We start from the raw sequence: 19,758 nt of genomic DNA on the forward strand, positions 1-19,758 counted from the left end.
TCTTCAAGTAAAGGCTTATGCCTTAAAATCTTTTTTTTAAAAAAAGCAAAGCACATTATTTATGTTCCCAAGTCATTCATTCATCCAACCCCCACCCTCTCCCCCACCCCCAAAAAGCATTTTTAATATAAAATTTGCTATGTTAATTTGTGGCAATTAGGCTGCCGCGTTTCACCCACAAAAACACACAGTCACTACACTTTACAGTATATTCTGTGAAGCGCTTTGGGACATCTCTAAGGGATAAGGTGCTATATCAAATGCAAGGATTATTATTATTAGTAGTAGTGTAATCATTTGTAATCTCTATATTGTACTTTTGTCCTACACCCTGCATCCTGTGCTTTGCACTGCAATCCTTTGCCAAAGTGTCTGTCGGTGGTGGATTTAATCCCATCCCCATCTATAAAATGTTCAACAGGAACAAGTGGGATGGTGGAGGCTTGGAATGGGGCTTTTGTGGAAATCATCATCTGATTTTTCTTATCCTTTATCTCTTCCTACTGACTCGAGCTGCGGTTGAAAACAAATGATGTGAAATGATCTTTTGGCATGTGGACTTTCAACCGCTCATTGTTTTGAGAGGACATTATTCTAATGATGCTATTCACAATTATTGCTTTGTAAGTCCTTTTTGACAAGACTTAATTATCAGGCAGTTAAATGTTTTTCAAACATCGATTGTCAGAATTGAGATGTACATGCAAAACAGTGAGATTTGTAAGATGGATTGCATGGCAAAGATCGTTTGAAATTAAATGTATTTAGATTACATTATATTGATCAAAAGGATAAATAGACTATAATTTCATTTGCAGAAAATTTAAACAGTCATTTTCAACTTCTACTTAACTGTATGTCAATATCCCTGAGCTGAATGATATGATAATATGTGCATTAAAACTCTGAATAATCAGAATGCAGGTCCAATATCTAGCTTGGCATTATGACAGCACCATTGGATTTATTTTTCTGCAAGGCCCATAAAGACTCTTTTTGACACCTCGCCAATATCACCGTGTTTCCAGCTCTGCACACGTACCTGCCATTTCCGTTAAAAAAACACTGTTGAGGAGTGTTTACCCTCACGACTAGTTCTGAACACAGGCTCAAACCTGGATCCGGACAATTCACATCTATTGGATTTTCCCACTTGATAAGAGTGGTCCAACTGGTGGGCCTAATTCCCCCCCCCCCCAACCCCACCACCCCATTTCATCTGGCAGAGTCACTCCCTCCAGCTCTGTGTTCTAACAGATCTCCCTGGGCTGCTTTGCCGGGAGAGCATGGAAGGACAGGGAACAGTGTTGAACTCAGGCTCAGTCAATACAGTTAAGCATTGATTTGAGATCCAGAGGCTTATGGAGCAGCATGTCTCCTGAGAGTGATGAGAGAGACACTCTATTGAGCTACAGAAAGAGTGCCTGATGTAGAGAAATGGAAAGAAAAGTATTGCAGCATCTCTTCAAAGCTCCCTAAATACATGGCAATGCCGAACTCTTATAAAATATTGAATAAATATTGCTTAAAAAAACGGCTAAGTGACTTGTCCCAGTGAGAAATATCCGAAATAGAAATGGACATCAATGTGGCAGAGGGTGCAGAGAGTTTTTGGACTGGATAAGATACTTTGGCCTTTGGTTTCCCTGGGATATGGAAGCCAAACTGTTCTTGGCTGGAGAAGCCTATATAGCTGATATTATCTTATCCATTCCAAAAATCCAACACGAGACACAAACATAAAGCATGTATGGAGAAAAACAATTTTTCCCAAAAATCTGATCTTCCCACTGTTGGGCTTTGTCCCATCCATTCTATCACCTTGGGGAAAGGTTCTGCACAAATGTTCCCTAAATCCCGCTTGCACAAAGTTGGATGAACTTACTTCGGTCTAGAGTTTATAGTTAAAAAGCTAGTGTTTGATTAGCTTTGTTGAAAGCAACTTTACAATGACTGGGAAGCCTCAGTGAATGATCAATGATCACGCCCAATTCTTACTCCTTCTCCACTTTTACTAATGGCTACAACCTTCATTTTGTACCCATTCACTGTGTCTTGTTTCAATATGCATTACCTTGCATTTATCTACATTAAACTCCATCTGTCACTCATTGTCCCATCTGCTTAATTAATCTAGATTTCCCTGAATGCTATTTCAATTCATATTATTCACCTATCCCCATAGCTTGGTATTGACAACCTAATTTATACTTTTAATTTTAATTAAAAATAGGGCCATAACATTTACCTTCAAGGTGCTATGCATTAAATAATAGACAAATGTATCTTCCGTGTCAGTGAGATTAACTTTTTGCCAACAATGTGGAGGCATTAATCTGGATTGCTACAAGCCGGCGATGCCTCTGGTTCCCCAATGCTAATTTAGTTCAGTGATTCCTTAAGCTTTTAGTTGTAACATTTACCGTGCCTTGGACAGTAGTTAATGTGCAAAATCTCATAATATTGATTCTGAGATTTTTCAATCAAAGATGCTTTAACTGTGGAATATTACTCAGAGGCTAAACTGAACAGAAGATTCCATTTTTTCAGCTCACTGAATCGATTGCAATTTTCATACATTACTGCTTAATTATTTTAATCAATTTAACAAATGGTACGATCGCACAAGTCTCTGCTGTTGGGAATGTAATAACTTGTGAAGAATCGAAGACTGCACAAGCATAAAGCTCTGAAGCATTGCCAAGCTAGGCTAATTCCTCTCTACATATCATAGATAGTGTCACATGCACCGAACCATTTGCTTTTATGATTTAACGTCTGCAAAAGCTCAAACACAGGAACCTGACATCTAGTAGCATTTCATTCCTTTACTAGCAAATCGGCAAGAATATCAGAACTGCTACATTAATAGCCCCACAAGTGTACATGAAGGGATTACTATTTTGTTCCTGAAATGAAAAAGTTTTATAGTCACATTTATTCATCTTGTTCTTTGCTGTTTCATTGATCTGTTTCGGGATTATCTTTTATTAGCCCTTTGAGTACTTTGCTTTATAGTCTAATGCAAGAAGGTGTCAAGTAAATAGTCAATTAATTACATGTGTTCTAAGCCAGGCTGCCACCTCTCTGTTGATGAAAGATCCTTTTATAAAACTCAGTCACAGATCTCGATATTAGCTGAATAAGCATGAATGCTTCTGAATTCCATGGCATTTATCTGGTTAGTAGCGGTAACAGGGGACCGTTGTCACTTGCTGAATAAAACTGGTAAAGTTGTATGTGAGTTTTCAACTCTACCCGGCTAGCCTAGCAGCATCAAGGGCTCTGAGATGAATATCACAATGTCTGTCAATGTAAAATTATATTGTATTGGGCTTCCCGTTTTGTCAGAAGTAGTTTTGTTCACCTGAGTGGAGCTCCAGGTACAGCTGTTTGTTAATGCTCTCGTTACATACAGCATTGGAGTATAACTTGGTTGGGTTATTATGTGTACTGGTTGCATTAGTTTCATTGCCTTTCAGCAATTGAGATCTGAATCTACAAAGCTTCGAATGTTTTATTCTTCTTCACGTGCCAGTTGGAAATGCCTGTTTCTCTGTCTCGATTACATTGCGTCTAGTTCGACGGCTTGCTGCGTTTCAATGAATTGTTCTCCATAATTTGAAGTCTTGGTTTGGAGACCAGCGCTTATCGACAAAAACAAGTAGGTGGTATTCTAACCCCGCTTGAAATGAGGCAAGATTGACCGTGTCCTGATACGAGAGATGAAATTAGTAAAAAAAGATATTAAATTGTATTCGACTATACTGTATTACATTTGCAGGTTTTTGTTTCCCCACACAAGTTGTGGTTTAATTATTAGTCTCGAACAACCGGTTATGCTCTGGCAGCAAAGCATTGGTCATTTCCAATCTGTGATGTGTCAATCATTAGTATTCGTTCATCTTGTCTTTCAGACTGATCACCTTAAACACATTGTATGCGTGTGTCCAAAGGAACAGAGCAGCTCTATGCTCGTGGCTCCTGTAACGACAGATCCAGCACATTTGCCAGGCATTCCTGGAGAGGCAATAAAGTAACGCGGGGTAGGATAGGATCTGTCCCCTTTGTCCAGTGCGGGAATTAGAAGGTCGTGTGTACAACAGACCGAAATTTGACAGCCAAACTCTGAAAGGGCAAGGGTCCACAGCTTTTAAAGGGCAGGATGTAACAAAATAAACAAACTAAAATAAATGAAGAACCTGGATGGAGTCACCAGTGCAGGTTAATCAGTAACCTCAAACACTTGAATTGTGGATCACCCCAGGGGACTCAATCCTTTTCAAACAACGAGGATTTATGTCTTCTTCGGGGTGTATCGCACCACATTCATTGCACCAGTTGAGGAATGGCAGCGTTCGTCCCTGCAACCACTGTGAGGCTATTCAGCCCTGCATAGTGTGGTTTCCTGCTGAGGTATGAAAAAGACTTCATCAGGAAATGCCACTACTCATTGTGGAAAACAAGCTCAGACTTTATTTTTCTGAAAAGCCGACGGACCCTAAAGATAATTTCATCTCACTGCATTTATGGAGGGAATTGTTTCTTGTATCGCTTCATCGACAGTTAAACTATTGCATCCCTTCGTTTCGTATCATTTCAGTGTCTGGATAAGCAACTAAACAGCAAAATGACATCCCAGTTTCCTGGCGTCCTCTTTGACTCTTGCTCTGTCTCTTTTATGTTTTTACAATATTTCTCCAGCTCCCTGTCTTTTTACCCTCTCATCTCAATCGGAGTGTATCTCTCACCATATATTTTTTCACTGTCTTTCTCTAATGCAGAACATGATAACATCACTCGTTCACATTAAGGTTGTTTACGGATGAAATGTTAAGAGGAGGTCCCATCTGCCCATTCAGGTGGAAGTTAAGGCACTCTACCAAATTCAAGTGATATTATTAAAAGTCTCAATAATAATAATAATCTTGGTTTAATAATAATAATAATAATCCTTACATTTGATATAGCGCTTTTCATGTCGGGAGGACGTCCCAAAGCGCTTCACAGAACACACTGTAAAGTGAATTGACTGTATATTTGTGGGCGAACGCGGCAGCCAATTGCGCATAGCAATGTCCCACAAACAGTCGTAGATTGAAAATGACCAATTTATTATTGTTTTTTGTTTTGGAGGGATTATTATTAGGCGAGTGGAGTAAGGAAACTTGCCCAAGGTTTCGCCCTCTGCCTGGAATTGAACTCAGGTCTCTCGCTTGCAAAGCGAGTGCTCTAACCACTGAGCTACAGGACTCCACGTTGACTTCATGTTGGGGTGCGAGTTCCATTTCGCTGCCTCATCACTTTGCCTCTGTTTTCTTCTGTGCTAATATTGAATGGTCAGTTCTGGGGATTTCAGCACGGAAAGCGCAGGATGGTTGAAGGCACCTCGGCATGCTCAGAGCTACTACACGAGCTTATGACGCAAAATAACTGGATCGTCTAGCGTCAGCAAAACAATACCCTGCACACGCTGAAACGTTAAAGTATTTCCCCTCGCTTCTGTCGCTGTATTGTTGTAATTGCTATAATTAAATCAAGTTGGGTTGGGCTGGGGTTTGCAGTTCCTTTAATTTCCACAGCTCGTACTTTATTTTCAATCGAAAAACATGATTAACTCGATCACTAAAGGAAGCAGATGCTCATCCATGTCCCTCAACGGCTTCTTTCATTGTTCCCTTCCTAGCGCTGTCTGCTTCAGTTAAGCTTTCCTTTAGTCTTCGGTTCCTCTCTTTGCGTTTGAGGAAAGTTTTGAAGCCACTTGCGTTCACATGGTAAGGTGTCAGCCTGGTTCAGGGGGTAGCACTCTCACTCCAAGTCATCTGGTTGTGGTTTTAAACCCCCGCACGGGGACTTTCAGCTGATAGCCCAGTGCTGGGGGAGGGGTGAGGTGGGGGGGTAGCACTGCAATGTCAGGGATACCACCTTTCATACGAACCTGCCTGTTCGGGTGGACTTTAATTAACCCATTGCACCATTCGAAAACGAGAAGGGAGTTCCTCCTGATGTTTCTGGCTGACAATCTCCAAGTTAAAATTCATCATGCACTCTGTGGCTCTTTGTGGGACCTTTTCTGTGTCCAAATTGGCTTTTGCGTGGGCTTGCAAAAGCACAGTTACTGTTCTTCGCAGTAAACATGGTGAAACGTTTCGAAGATGTTCAGAGGTTGCGATAAGGCGCTATATCAAAAGCAAGGCTTATTATAAAACAAAGAACTGTTTTTGTAAGTTGTGCACTGTGGCAATAGCTGATACCTAATTAATAACACAACAGAGTGTACCCGTGTGTTTGGATCAGATAAGGTGACACATTCTCACTGACGTCCCGGCTTCATTGGCAGAAGATTGCTTGAGACCAATTTGGGATTGGCAGCAACTAGCATCTAGTGCCCTCGTTGACAGAGATGTCGAAGGAAGATATTGATTAGTATTGATTGATCGATTGATTGTGTTTTGCAGATTAAGTGAAAGCAAATGAGAAAATGTAATTGCAGCAGTTCCCAATTTATCCTATCACCTCTCCCTCACCATTCAGCTTAGCCGGTGTCCTGCAGTTTGTGTGTTGCCCCTCCACCCAGGTTTCCGAATGTAATCCAGGAAAACAAATCTGGTCCACTTTAGTAAATGACACCTTATTATGCAGTTACAGTAAGAGAGCTATTTGCACAGAAGAAATTCATATCGGAAACCAATTTTTCTGTCTGCTCTTATCCACAATCCTTTGTTAATTGGACACACTTTAAAACCAATTTAAATTGCACGCAAAAATAATTTTTATGAACCCTTTATTTCAGTACTGAAGGATCCATTTAATTCTGAAAAAACAGAGGCGTGCTGAATAATTCAATCTAAGCAAATTAAAAGCCATCCAGTTTAAAAAGGATGGCGCTTTAAAAGGTTTGCAAATTTCGAAACAAAAAATTCCAGGGCACATGGCATCATCGACAAAACACAGTAGCATGGATTATTTCCCACACTCTCTGTTTCTCAGCATGTATTAACACTATTAAAAGGTGGTGAATTTTCTGTGCAGTACTCTTAGCTTCTGACTCTGTGGCATTCCTGTTTCTATTGCTATTTCAAGCTTCTCTGCGACAGAAGGAACATTGATTTTATGACACACGACCTGAAAGGATATTGAGTTTGTGATGGAAGACTTCCACTATTACCAGTTCACTCCCACCAGCCCAGCACCCTCCCACCCAAACCCCCCACCCACACACCCACACACCCACAAAGATGTAGGGGAAAATTCCTTCTGTGACACATTATAAGATAATATTCGGTGCATATCATAAAGGATGCAAGAGCTGGGGGGAGGAAGGAGGGGAACGGAAGGGGGGGAAAACAAACTACTAATCCTAAAACTGGTCAAGGAAGATCAGATCAGAAAACGCCGAGAAGTTGATGCTTATTCTCTGTGAAAACATAATGTGCCAGATACGGAAGGGTTAAAATGTTCTCAACGCTCCGCTGTATTGCAAAGGTGTGTGTATACAGAAGTTTGCGCAGTAAAGGTTATCTAAAGTGCAGTGAGTGAGCGGTGAAAAGGGTAATCTAATTAAAAGGAAACGAGTGGAGCTTTATTTACACACACACACTCCTAATTCAACTTTTCATTTAAGGCTTAATGGGGATCAAACAAGTCTGTTCAAACCTTCCCCTTTACCTGCGAGTGGAGTGTGTGAGAAATAGAGAAGAGAGGTGGAGCAGAAGAAATCCACAAAATCACTACACTTTTCAATAAATCCTGTGAAGCGCTTTGGGACGTCTTGACCACATGATGAGGTGCTGTCTCAAATGCAAGGATTATTATTATTGTTATTATTATTTTATTGTCATCTAAGTAAGTCTTAGTAACTGTTTTTTTTAAGACTCCAGCTATTAAGATGAATTTTCCACAGCAAACAGATGTGTTCAGTCAGCGCTGCATGTAGGGAATCAAATGTATATGGTTACCCACTGGATGTAGGGAATCAAAAGCGAAACATCTGAAACGAGCACACAACCAGAATATTCAGGACACAAGTCCTCTTCTATTCATAAATCAATGATAATTATCCATGCATTTGATATAATAAATGATAATAATCCTTGCACTTGACATAGCGCCTTGTCACATCGTCAAGATGTCTCAAAACGCTTCATGGAACATACCGTAACGTGAATTGACTGTATATTTTGTGGGCGAAATGCGGCAGCCGATTGCACACAGCAGCGTCCCCACAAAGAGTCGTGGATTAAAGTGACCAAATTATTATTCATTTCCACAACGTTTGAAGCTTATGTTAGAGGTTCAGTCTAACGGTTGTTGGGATGGTCAAGTGGCAGGCAAGGCACAGCAACAATAAAAACAAGGGGACTCCACAACACCATGTCTATTGTAGTGGATCTACAGAACAGACTCCCAACAAAGAAGTTGACACTGTGTCGATTAACTCCTTCAAAAAAGGACAGAATTGAGAATAGAATTGGAGGTGTTCAGGATCTACATGGACTGAAATGAACAAATACTCCATGAGACACAGTGGAGTCTTTCTGCGCTGAAAGACTGAGTGAGCAAGAGCTAAGAGGTGACACTTATGCAGTGTTTCATCATGCATCTTTGTGGTAATTATAATGCTGCATACATCGCCCTTATATTTCCTCACAATCAATGCTGGGGCTTCTCATAGCAATTCTGAATGGCAAAACGTACAAAGAGAAAAAAAGAATGATAACAAGCCACGGGAGTTACGTGTCAATCAAGGTGGCTTAAAGTCACTCTGTGGTGAATGAGCTCGAATCAACTAGTTCTGAAAAGAATGCACCTGCCTCTACAACGCAGCTTAGGATGTCTTCATTAGGATTGTCCTAGCTGTCACCGTGTCTAGTGAGTGGCTTTTTGTCAGCCTCTCCCTCCAAGCTGGTTTTCATGTGGCTGAAGTTGTAGCATTAGCATGACAGAAGCAGGGTCCTGCCAAGCTTGGCGGCATTGCCACAGGAAGCCCATTCTTCACAGCAGGATCACAGCCAGCTGCTACAGATGTTGAATGTGTTGTCTGTAAGTAAGTATGTAGCCTGCAGGAGCACAGCCCCATCCCCGTCGGGGCTGGATTGCAATCCACACCACAAAACGCCTCGCAGAATGAAGAGCCCTATTGTTCCCCCTACAATGAGGTGCAAATTCAAAACAACTTTTTTTTAAAAAAACAGAAAGGGCTATCTAACACCTCTTAAACCACAACTCACAAAACACATGGTCAGTTCACTCTGCAGTCTATTCTGTGAAGCGCTTTTTGCCCAGAAAATATACAGCATATTCTGTGATGTGGCTTTGACACGCCTCAAAGATGCGATAATACACTATATCAAATGCAAGGATTATTATTGTTATATTATGATATAGTGATGTCGATCTTACAACCTCTAGCTCTTCCTGATATTCAATTCGGTTTCATACATCATTTAAACTTCCAGCTTTCCACGTTGTAAGTAATTCTCATTTACAGAACACTAAGTGCAATTAGCGAGGATCGGAATTTCTAATTGGAGTTGGGAGGGGTGCGGGGGCTGATTGTTAAATTAAAATACGTGGATCTGGGGTTATTTATTATCAGTGAGGCAGAATATTGATAAAGCCAGAGGTCTGGGGCTGCTATTTAAGGCTGTTAATGCTGGGATTGCAATTGAGAGTGAAACTGCTGGGACAGTGAGAGTAAATGAGACAGGCTGCAATTTACAGTGGAGAGACTTGAGTTGCTGTTCAGAGTATAGATACTTGTCAGGTCAGGGTGTTAAGGGATACAGGGCAAGAGCGGGTAATTGGACATGAGGTGCAGATCAGCCATGAATAGTGGAACAGGCTCAAGGGGCTGAATAGCCTCCTCCTGTTTCTATGAGAAACTGAGGGGTTGTTGCATATCTGCATTCTCCATCTTTTTTGTGACACAACTATCCAGATTTTTCTTGACACAAACACCTATTCCTTTTTTTTAGAGCTGTTTAATGAGGAAGGCACCGTACGGAAAACTTGTCTTTTTGACTCACGGCTGACATATCAGCAGTTTCAAGAGAAAGGGATTCTAGTCACTTTAATGGAGTTTGTTTTGGAGTTGAAATTAGGAGAAAAAAATGCATAATGCATCATGACTTCCTCTTTTCATTGTGGTCCTTTCCTACAGGCTTTGGTCCGTACATTGGCTATGTAAATAACAAAGCTAACTGTGCTGCAAGCTGCAACCAGATTCATTATTGAAAGGGTTAAGTGCCCTGCCATTAGTCATAGAGCTCATTGGTGGAACCACGCAGGGTGTTTGGCAATAAACTTCCGACTGGCTCATCAGGAACAGCAGTCGGTCCCCAGTAAATTCACTTGTGCATGAAATATTCACAGCAGAACTATGTAAACCTTAAATATGGGTATAACGGCTGGGCCTCGCTTGCTATTAACAGCTTTTTTTCTTAATTACTTACAGCAGCTAATGTCTTGGTAAAAGCCAACAAGGTTATATTGATGACAATTTAATCTTTGTATCCTTGTACACTTCGAAATGAACCAAAAAACCCCGCTGTTTTCTCTACGGCAATGCCTCCTCACTCTAAGCACACACTGAGGCACCAGCCATTTATTCAAAGCCGGTATCTTTCACTAATGTTGTGATTTTTCACTACTTGGTTAATAATCCCTCACCGAGCTCTCGCTTGCTCTTTAGCTAGTTACTCTCAGAGGCTTGTAGCAAATTGCCATTCAGAGAATAGATGTCTTTTAGACTAAGTTAAGAAGATGTTGCAAGCTTTTGGGGGTTGGATAGAGGGGAACAAGTCCTGTGTGTGGATAGAGTGAGACTCTCTGACTGCCTTTGCACCTGGATGGAGGTATCTATTGCTCCAAAGGCCTGTGACTCCACACAAAACATACAGTCACTAAACTTGACAATGTTTCCTTTTGTGAAGTCCTTTGAGATGTCCTCCTGGCATGAAAGTCTCTATGCCAGATGTAAGGATTATGATTATTATTGTATTAATAATAAATAATAATAATCTTGCATTTGATATAGCACCTTATCAAGTGTTCGAGACGTCTCAAAGCGCTTCACAGAATTCACTGTAAAGGGAATTGACTGGCAGGTCCCCACAAACAGCCGTGAATTATGTACCCAATGAGTAAATTATCTGAAAATCTATTCCTATCATATTAATCAGGGATTAGGTGTGGGTTACACACACTCAACAAAAGCTGGTCCCAAAGCATTTGTGGGACATAACCAGACGTTGGAATTATCAATATACCTTTGGTGATGGATTCCAGGCAGCGGAGCTGATTGTGGTCCTGCTGCAATAGCAGCGTGTGGGCAGAGAACATAATTATTATTCCGCTCTGTTCTTTACAAAATGATAAATTACTGAAACAAGTTCTGAACTTTGCCTTTTCCCTCTGACTCATTTCTCATTTTAGGATCTTACGACTTGTTTTATGATGTTCGCCCAAACTATAGAAAATTAAATCTTTGTAACAAAGTCAGAAACCTGCAATGATTGATGCGTTTTCAGATTCAAATCGCAGGGAACGAAAGCTCCTAAAATTATTAGGGCTGGCTTTCTTCCACTGGACTGCCCTTCTGTTAATTAAACAGGATACATATGGTAACTCCCCCCCCCTCCACCCACATAGCCGTCACTACAATCAGAAAATGCAAAGTGTGTTTTTTTCTTGCAATTCCTTGTAAAAGCAGCAATGATTGAAATAATTCCACTTGCCAGCACATTCAAAATGAGGGAAACCAGTTGATCTAAAAAGGGAACAAAAGGCGAAATAATAGCGATCACACTCTGAGCTCTGGACAGACTGAGTGGGAGCTGTAGGCAGCATGAAGTTCACCATTAAATACGACATGGCTCTAAAGGTCTCTGGAAGGGTCAGTGTAGCTAAGGATCGAAATCCTTGTGTGTTTAAGTGGAGGATTTTCGAGACAAGTATCTTTTGTTGTATCTGAGCCGCACTTAATATGGAGCGTAGAGAACAGAGGCCGGGGGGGGGGGAAGGGGGGGGTGAGAGCACCTGCAATAATGTCAAACTAGAGTAATGACAAATCAACAGGCACATCATCAAACAAAGTTTGTTCTGAAGAGTTGCCGGTGACGGTTCAGAGTGTTAGCCTAAAAGGTTTTTGTCATCATTGCCCTTACCAGCTATATCAGAGCTGCATGCGTTCCCCTGAGCTTTAAACTGCTCTGTCTTACCCTCTGATGACTGAGTGTGTCAACATGACAGCCATGGGTGCCACACATAAGGTTATGCATTTTGACAGTGGTGTCATATTTTATTGCACAAAGTGTTCCTAAATGACTGGAATGCACAGATGTTGCGAGCTGTTTCTCCCGACTGTTTATTGTAGCAACGTTCAATGTTATAAATACTTGCTGTCCACGTTGTAAGGGCCATGGGAAAACATAAGGAGCTTTCAGCACCTGCACATCACTCTTTTGGCCCTCAATAACCTTTGTTGCCGAATAAACGAGAACCTTTCAAACACTAAGTGACACAATTTATGATGTATTAGGGGAGGAAATGAGCGAGAATCCAGGGGCTGAACCAGGGGCTCATCCGAACGTGGTGGAGTCTGAAGGAAACGGAGTGCGAGAGCGTGCCAGAGAGGGCTGGATTGTTTTTCAATTCTGAAATGGACCCCGTACATCTCAGCCAAGTCTTCACTTTGCCACTGAACTCGCACGCTCCATTATTCCGTGGAGGTTCATTAGTTCGGCTGGGTGTTATAATGCAATCAACATTTTAGCTCCAATGTTCCATTTAAAAATAACCAGCAACCCGACTAAGTCGAGTTCCAGGAAACTACCTCCAGCATTTTACCGGCACTTTCTGTGTCAAAGGGCGACGACAACGACTTGCATTTATACAGCGCCGTTCACACGGGGCAGTCTTGAAGCGCTTAACGGCGGTGGAGCCTGACGCAGACAACTGTCGTTGGTATTTTACTACTGAATCGGAGGCCTTTCTGATCAGTCAAACTACTTTACTAGTACACATCAGCGCTCACTCTCCTCGCACCTCAGTCCACTTACAAAATACGAATAGTCACACTTTAATGCAAAATGTTGATTTACTAAAAAACACCCAAACATTTGTGCTTTAGCCTTCAGCCAGTCGCACGGTCTGATAAGGTTTTTGTATTTCTGTTTTAGAATCTGTTTCTAATCAAGTCATCAACAGGGCTTTTCCTGTTACTGGATCTTTATCTTCTTTAATCTTACTGCAGGCGATCAGGATTAATGCTAGCGAACAAATCGCCAGTTCAGGCTGAAAACGTTTAACAAATAAAAATCGTTTGGGCCGTCACAACAGGACCCGCAAGTCTGAAAATAGTACACCAAGGCTGAGACTCAGGGCATTCTTGCCATCTTCACTGAAAAGGGTCTTGCAGCAACAGCAATCTGCTTGTGGATGGATGGATTCCGTTCCCAAACGTTTAAATGGCCAATTGTTGTGAGGAGATCAATGATCAGTTGCTAATATTCCAATTCCAATTGACAAAGGTCATCAGAGTGTTTAAAATAGATAATAGGATGGAGCAATAGAAGTATTGGCTTTCAGTGTATGTTACAGACATTCGTGTTTCTGTTTACGCCCAATAGATTTCCACTGCTCTGTGTAATCATGGAAATGATAAAAGATATTGTTTGAGGCTTGTTTCCCTTGGAATTAGTTGCCTAACCTACTTGACTTATATCTATGATAATTTCCAATTCAGAGGCCGGGCTGATTTATTTCACTTATTTTTTTGTCGCCGGTTTCTTAGAGATCTACTCGGACATGTGTAAATGAGCCGATGTCTCACTGACATTTAGACAAGTGACCATCTTCAGTGACTGTTATGGACGCAGCCCAAACAAAGCTAGGGTAAGAAAGTGTAGATCCGGGTAAGTGTGTGAAACTTTATTTACACTCGAACTAATGGTTGTGGAAATCCACCGACCAGGTTCGCAGAAGTTGCTCCACTTTTACACATAGGTCTCCTCCAGGGAAGGCGCAGAACTATGGTCAATGGGAACCGATGTGCCACATGAGGCTCTGTGGGGTAATGCTCAACTGCATCAATTGCAGCAGTACTGTGTTTAGCAGATGCCTTTGTTATCTGCAGCAAGAAAAGTTTCTGGTTCCCTCCCTTGGGTTTCACTCTGATAACTTTCCATTTGGATTTGCGACCGCAAGTCACTGGGGTGTGTGCAGTAATGTCGAGGTACACACCAGTTACACCGTTTGGTGTGTTCACCATCAGGAGGAGTTGTGGGTTGTAAATTCTTCTGTTCGTGACATGATCTCCACCAGCAGAGAGTATGCCTGAGACTTTCATGACTTTCGTCTGTCGTTAGTTATTGCTACAAGACACTACCCACACTAAAGGCCCTGTATAAATGCGAGCTGTTATTGTCGTTGATCCATCTTTCTAGATTTTATTACTAAAAAGCAGCAATTGCCAGAATCCTTATTACATTTAAATCATGCCTCGCTCGTCGAGCCTCTCTTTTAGGGATACACGGTGACTTGCTGTTACAGAAATTAAAACACTTCCATTTAATTATAAACTTTCTCCACTGCTGAGTGGGAACACATTTGACATATGTATCTATAAACATAACTCCACCTCTGTTCAAGTGATACCTAATGCAATATATGGAGCACTAACTCTATTTAAAAATACAGTGTGTGGAGGAATGCAATGCAAAACAGCATTAGCTTGAATTCATAATTGAACTTTCCAAAATGTAATTATGAAAGATGAAAAGCTCCTTTCAATGAGAAGGCTGTAAATAGAATAATTAATTTTGTATTTGGTTGAACAATTCTGTATTAAAGACCTTACACTGTAACTGAAATTAATTAAGTGCACGAGGATTTATGGGAGTTGCAAACAAAAAGAATTAATATGAACTAAAAGATAGATGACTTGGGGAATGTAATGATGCATTAGCATTGGGTATTCTTTAACAAATTTAGCAGGCATGCACAGAGTGCAAAGTTGCACTGACAGAATTATCTAAACTAATGCAGCAGCTGGCTTTGTAACAAATTGAAATTGCTGATGAGAATGATGAGCTCAAATGCATTAAAAAATGTTTTTTTTTGCGATTTTCTTGGCAATGCATTTTTTTTTACAGGAAACTCAGAAAAACTACTTTGTTATTAATATCGAGGGCACTAATTAACTAACAGTTCTTTGATGTTCTGCGGTGCCTTGCTTAAAGCCCTTGGACACATCTGTACACAAGGATGTTTCCATCTTCCATTCCGTGGTTCACCCTGCATGACTGAACCATTCGGAACAAGAAGATCACAGCTTCAATCGCCATTGAATCAGCTAAAGTCTGTGTGAGAAACACCTCCACAGTAACCCTGAGTTGCTCAACTGGGGTTTAGACTTGTGATGATTGTTAACCGGTGATTCCGGGTATAAAACACGATATACAATACCAGAGAGATCTAAACCTCAACTGACTATGTGGGATGCAGGTGCCAGCAGAACTGAAAACCCTCAGAATGATATACTCGAAAAGCACTGGCACAATTTCTTCTGTAACCTCGTCGCAACTCTGCCAAATAATTCTCATACAAAAAAAAACCCCCAACAACTTGCATTAATATAGCAGACTTCACACAGGATAGTGCCTCGAAGCTCTGCTAGCAAGTAACGCATGCTTATCAATCAAGTGACTGGTATTCTTCCATGACATCACCTCAATCGCCTCTGATGGTTTCTCGTCAATGTAATTTTATCTCTGCTTTTGCTAGCATTAATAGTGTTTTTGTTTTGCTCAGCTGTAATATCTATTACTTTAAATTACAGTTGGCATATACTGAGTATATGGCTGCAATTTAATCACCGAGTTCATGTGACATCCATAAACTACTTGAGCTTTGCTCCCCTGCTTTGTCATCTGAACCGCGAGAGTAGATTACAGACTTATTACTCACTCCCAACCACCATAATTCAGTGTATATTTTCTTAATTTCTACAGTGCAATGAATCTACAAATCTTTGTTCCTGTATGTTTCTCTAATTCTACTTTAATGCTTTAACGTTTAAGGGGGAATTATTTCTCCTGAGAATAAGCCCAGACAGACACCCAAGGATACATTTGCATTCAGCACTAACATTCGCTTGAACGAATGTTAGTGCTGGATGCAAATTGGGTGCATAACAGAAGAAATCCTGTAAGTTTCCTACACTCACTGATAGCTGCTCTCCTACAACTGTGTATAACAGCTGAGATTTCGGAGATAAATGTTTTTCCGGATTCTAAATGAGGAGACATGTGTCCTGACTCCGACTGGCGAGATTCACAAAGAGAAAATATTCCTGACTTTCTCCAATTCAATTCGGAATTTGCTGCTCTGACCTGTACCTGGATACGACACCCAGCAATTCAGACAGTTTCAACTCAATTCAAGAAGCATATTTGTTTGACCTGCGGAGGGTCCTTAAAGATTTGGAACCACTATGCTCACAAAAGGCTGATAGAGACCGAATCAATAAGGGTGTTTAATAGAGAGACTGACAAATACATGGGAAAATGGAGGTAACATTAGTAAAGCATTAACTAGACACAGCACAGAAGCTGGATATAAAGAGTGCAGAATAACCAGAACAACAGAATTACATGTGTATAGCGTCTTTCACGTCGGGAGGATGTCCCAAGGCGCTGGACAATCAGTGTTTTGGACGCAAGCTGGGTGTTGGGATCGGGGTGATTGGAGGGTGGGGGGACTGCGGGATGGAGTTCCTGAGGGTGGCTGATGGAGCTGGCACTTGTTTTTGTAGCAGATAACTAAATGGATCGTAACTGGTTAAATCGTGTCCATTATTGTGTAGAAATGGCAACTACTGTATTTTCCTCCCGATGTGCCTGTGATCTTTTCCGTGCGCATTGACTGGCTTTATTCCAGATTTTACAAGCAGAGTTTTACCCTTTTAAGCTCTACTGATGACAGGGTGTGAACACACAGAAATCTTTAGCTATCAGTGGGTTCCAGGATATTCACACACACTGTGCCATCAACAGGTTTAAGCTCATTGTAACAGTCTGTGTATTTTCCAGATAGAATAAGTATCAACAAATACAGTATATTGAGCAGAGAGACCAGTTTACCGCCTACTCGAAAATAGGATGCTGCCTCTAAAAGTCGGTTTAATCTGTGGGTCAAGTCATATATATTTTTTGTTACAAAAAAATTAAACTTGCAGAATTTGTCCAGTTAGGACTGACTACCTTACCCTTTAAGACTTTGGTTGACAGTGTTTGAAGAGACACGGCTGCACTTCCAGGTCACGCAAGTCAGGCAGGCGTCCAACAATGGCTTGGATTACAGTGAATTCTGTAACAGCAAAACAAATGGCATTGCTCAAAATTATTATAGGTAATGATTCCAGTGAGCTAGCTAGTCGATGGCCTCTTGTTTATTTAGCACAGGGGAGCCATTTGTTGTTTGGCGAATGTGAAACCTTGGCACGTATCTTTTAAATATCTAATTATGCAAGCTAAAATTATTTGCTGTCATCGGTTAATATAAGTTAGGAGGCTGCATGCTTAAGCTGTTGAAATAATTTTGATTGTCTGAGCGAGGAGGAGGCTGCACAGCAGGACACAAATCCTTGGGTTTGAAAGGCCGTGGAAGCATAGGAACACAAGGATTTGCTCGGGTGAAAGAAGACCAAAGGTCCATCTAGTTCGCCTTCCACCATCCTGGCAGTCGCTTGACATGTCGTGTCCCAAACTATACCCCGGTATTGCCTAGTTGTGTTGGGCACAGAGTGTGCATTGCAATGGTATGCAGCTGATACTCTAGCTATGTCTAATTGTGGTGTCTCATTTCAGTGTAAATACTTTAGACAAAACCTTTTTGTTTGTGTCTCACTTGGGCAGTGTCCGTGTTTAGGTCTCTTCCCCTTAATTGATTTCCCTCTTTCTTAATGCAAGTTGTTTCGTCCTCTCCCATTTAAGCTCGGAAGTGGGTGAAATTACGTTCAGCTTGAGCAATCTTAATAGTCTGCATAAATAGAACTTAGCGTAGCATGCATTAACATCTCCATCCTTTGTCCAGAGATTAAATACATGCCACAAATGGTTTACACATCATCACACTGATCCAGGTTTCAGAGCTCACGACCAGAGAGAATATTAAATTAATTTGCAGCTCACTTTAACAAAGCTCAGAAACATTCAACCGGCTATTAATCAAATAATTTCTATCAATCACAGCTGGAAAATGATAATAACCAGGCCATTAGAGCTGGACAGGTGTACGCAGAGTCACAAGCATATTTGTTGAGGCTGTGACTTAATGGGGTTAACAGGCTGGGACACAGGAGGTCTTTGCACCAGCTGGACACGAGTTTTGGGTGGCCAGTGTACGAAGGCTGATCAAATCACATAGGTTGAATATCGTGGAGTCCTGTGGCTTAGTGGTCAGAGTGCTCGCCTGGCAAGCGAGAGGGCCTGGTTTCGATTCCCGGGCGGGGCAAAACCTGAGGCAAGTTTCCTTACTCCACACACACGCCTCTGTTTACCTAATGGTAAGTATGAACCCAGCTGTTAGTCGATAGATGGATCGCTTTTCCGGGGATAATAATCCCTTCAAAGGAAAATTATAATTTGTTCGCTCAATCCACCACTGCTGCCGTGTTTCGCCTACAAAAATACACAGTCAATTCACTTTGCAGTATATTCCGTGAAGCACTTTGAGACGTCGAGGACATGAGGAGGCGCTGTATCAAATGCAAGGATTATTATTGTTATCTTTTCCTTTGAAAGAAAATGACAATTAAAAAGGCAGAGGACTCACTCGCATATCATCTCTGACGGGCTTTGTTCAGGAGGTATGACGTCTCTCCGGTTATTTGACTGAGCTGAGGGACTGTGACAGCCCAACTGCGTTGATGTCAGAGCGGGTTTGAAGAGCAGCCCACGGCATTTAGCTTAGTCCACAGTGGCCCCAGAAGATGCCATTCTTTAAATGGGCCTGTAATCGATCCAGGGCTGTTCGATGAAACCCCAACAGAGCAAAAAGCTTATCACTCTTCATTAGAGCAGCCTGTCTAAAGCATGATGAATCCTACCACTGGCGTCCATTCTACCATGCCAGATCAATAAGTCCCATAGTTGCTGAAGAAAGGAATACTTTTCGAAATGAGTTGCATACCACTTTGACTCTATTTAACAGCACTCCGTTTCTCTTCCAACTGCTGCGCGGTTGATATTTTAAAGAGTTTGGGATCCTGGGTTTGAGAAGACAACAAACAACTTGCATATATATCACTCCCCTAACCCAGAGTAGCGTCCCAGAGCAATGAACTAAATTTCTGGTGGCAAGTAACTTGCTAAAGCCTCAACAAAACAAATAAATACCACAATTGGTGGAATCTTTGTGGGCATCAGCCTCCTGTTTCTCCCCCACTTTCCCCTCTCCTTTAAATATTTTTTTAAATGAAGAACCTCTATTTATCTTTTTTTGCACATATATGTACATGTATGCCACTCTCAGTGGAGGTGTAGTTGAGTCCCTTTGTGGTGGTGGGTAGGGGAGGGAGGGTAATTGGGGGGAAAGTAAACGTGAAGTTAATGGTGAAAAAGGTTTCACGAATGGATAAATGAGTATAACAAAGTACATACAGAAAATGCCTGAATATTCAAAGAATGAATGTATCAAAAATATAAAGAAACCAACTATATATGACATATTATATATATTACGTGTGATGCAGAG

General features: G+C 41.3%; 1 non-coding gene across 1 annotated transcript; it reads left to right on the forward strand.

The window, feature by feature from the left end:
* Positions 1-18,443: 18,443 nt before the first annotated feature.
* trnaa-ggc lies at positions 18,444-18,517 on the forward strand. Its single transcript has one exon. It is a non-coding gene; the product is annotated as a tRNA-Ala (tRNA).
* The last annotated feature ends 1,241 nt before the right edge of the window (positions 18,518-19,758 follow it).

This window comes from Callorhinchus milii, unplaced genomic scaffold (genome assembly GCF_018977255.1).
Source record: "Callorhinchus milii isolate IMCB2004 unplaced genomic scaffold, IMCB_Cmil_1.0 Scaffold18, whole genome shotgun sequence".
NCBI classification, from domain to species: domain Eukaryota; kingdom Metazoa; phylum Chordata; class Chondrichthyes; order Chimaeriformes; family Callorhinchidae; genus Callorhinchus; species Callorhinchus milii.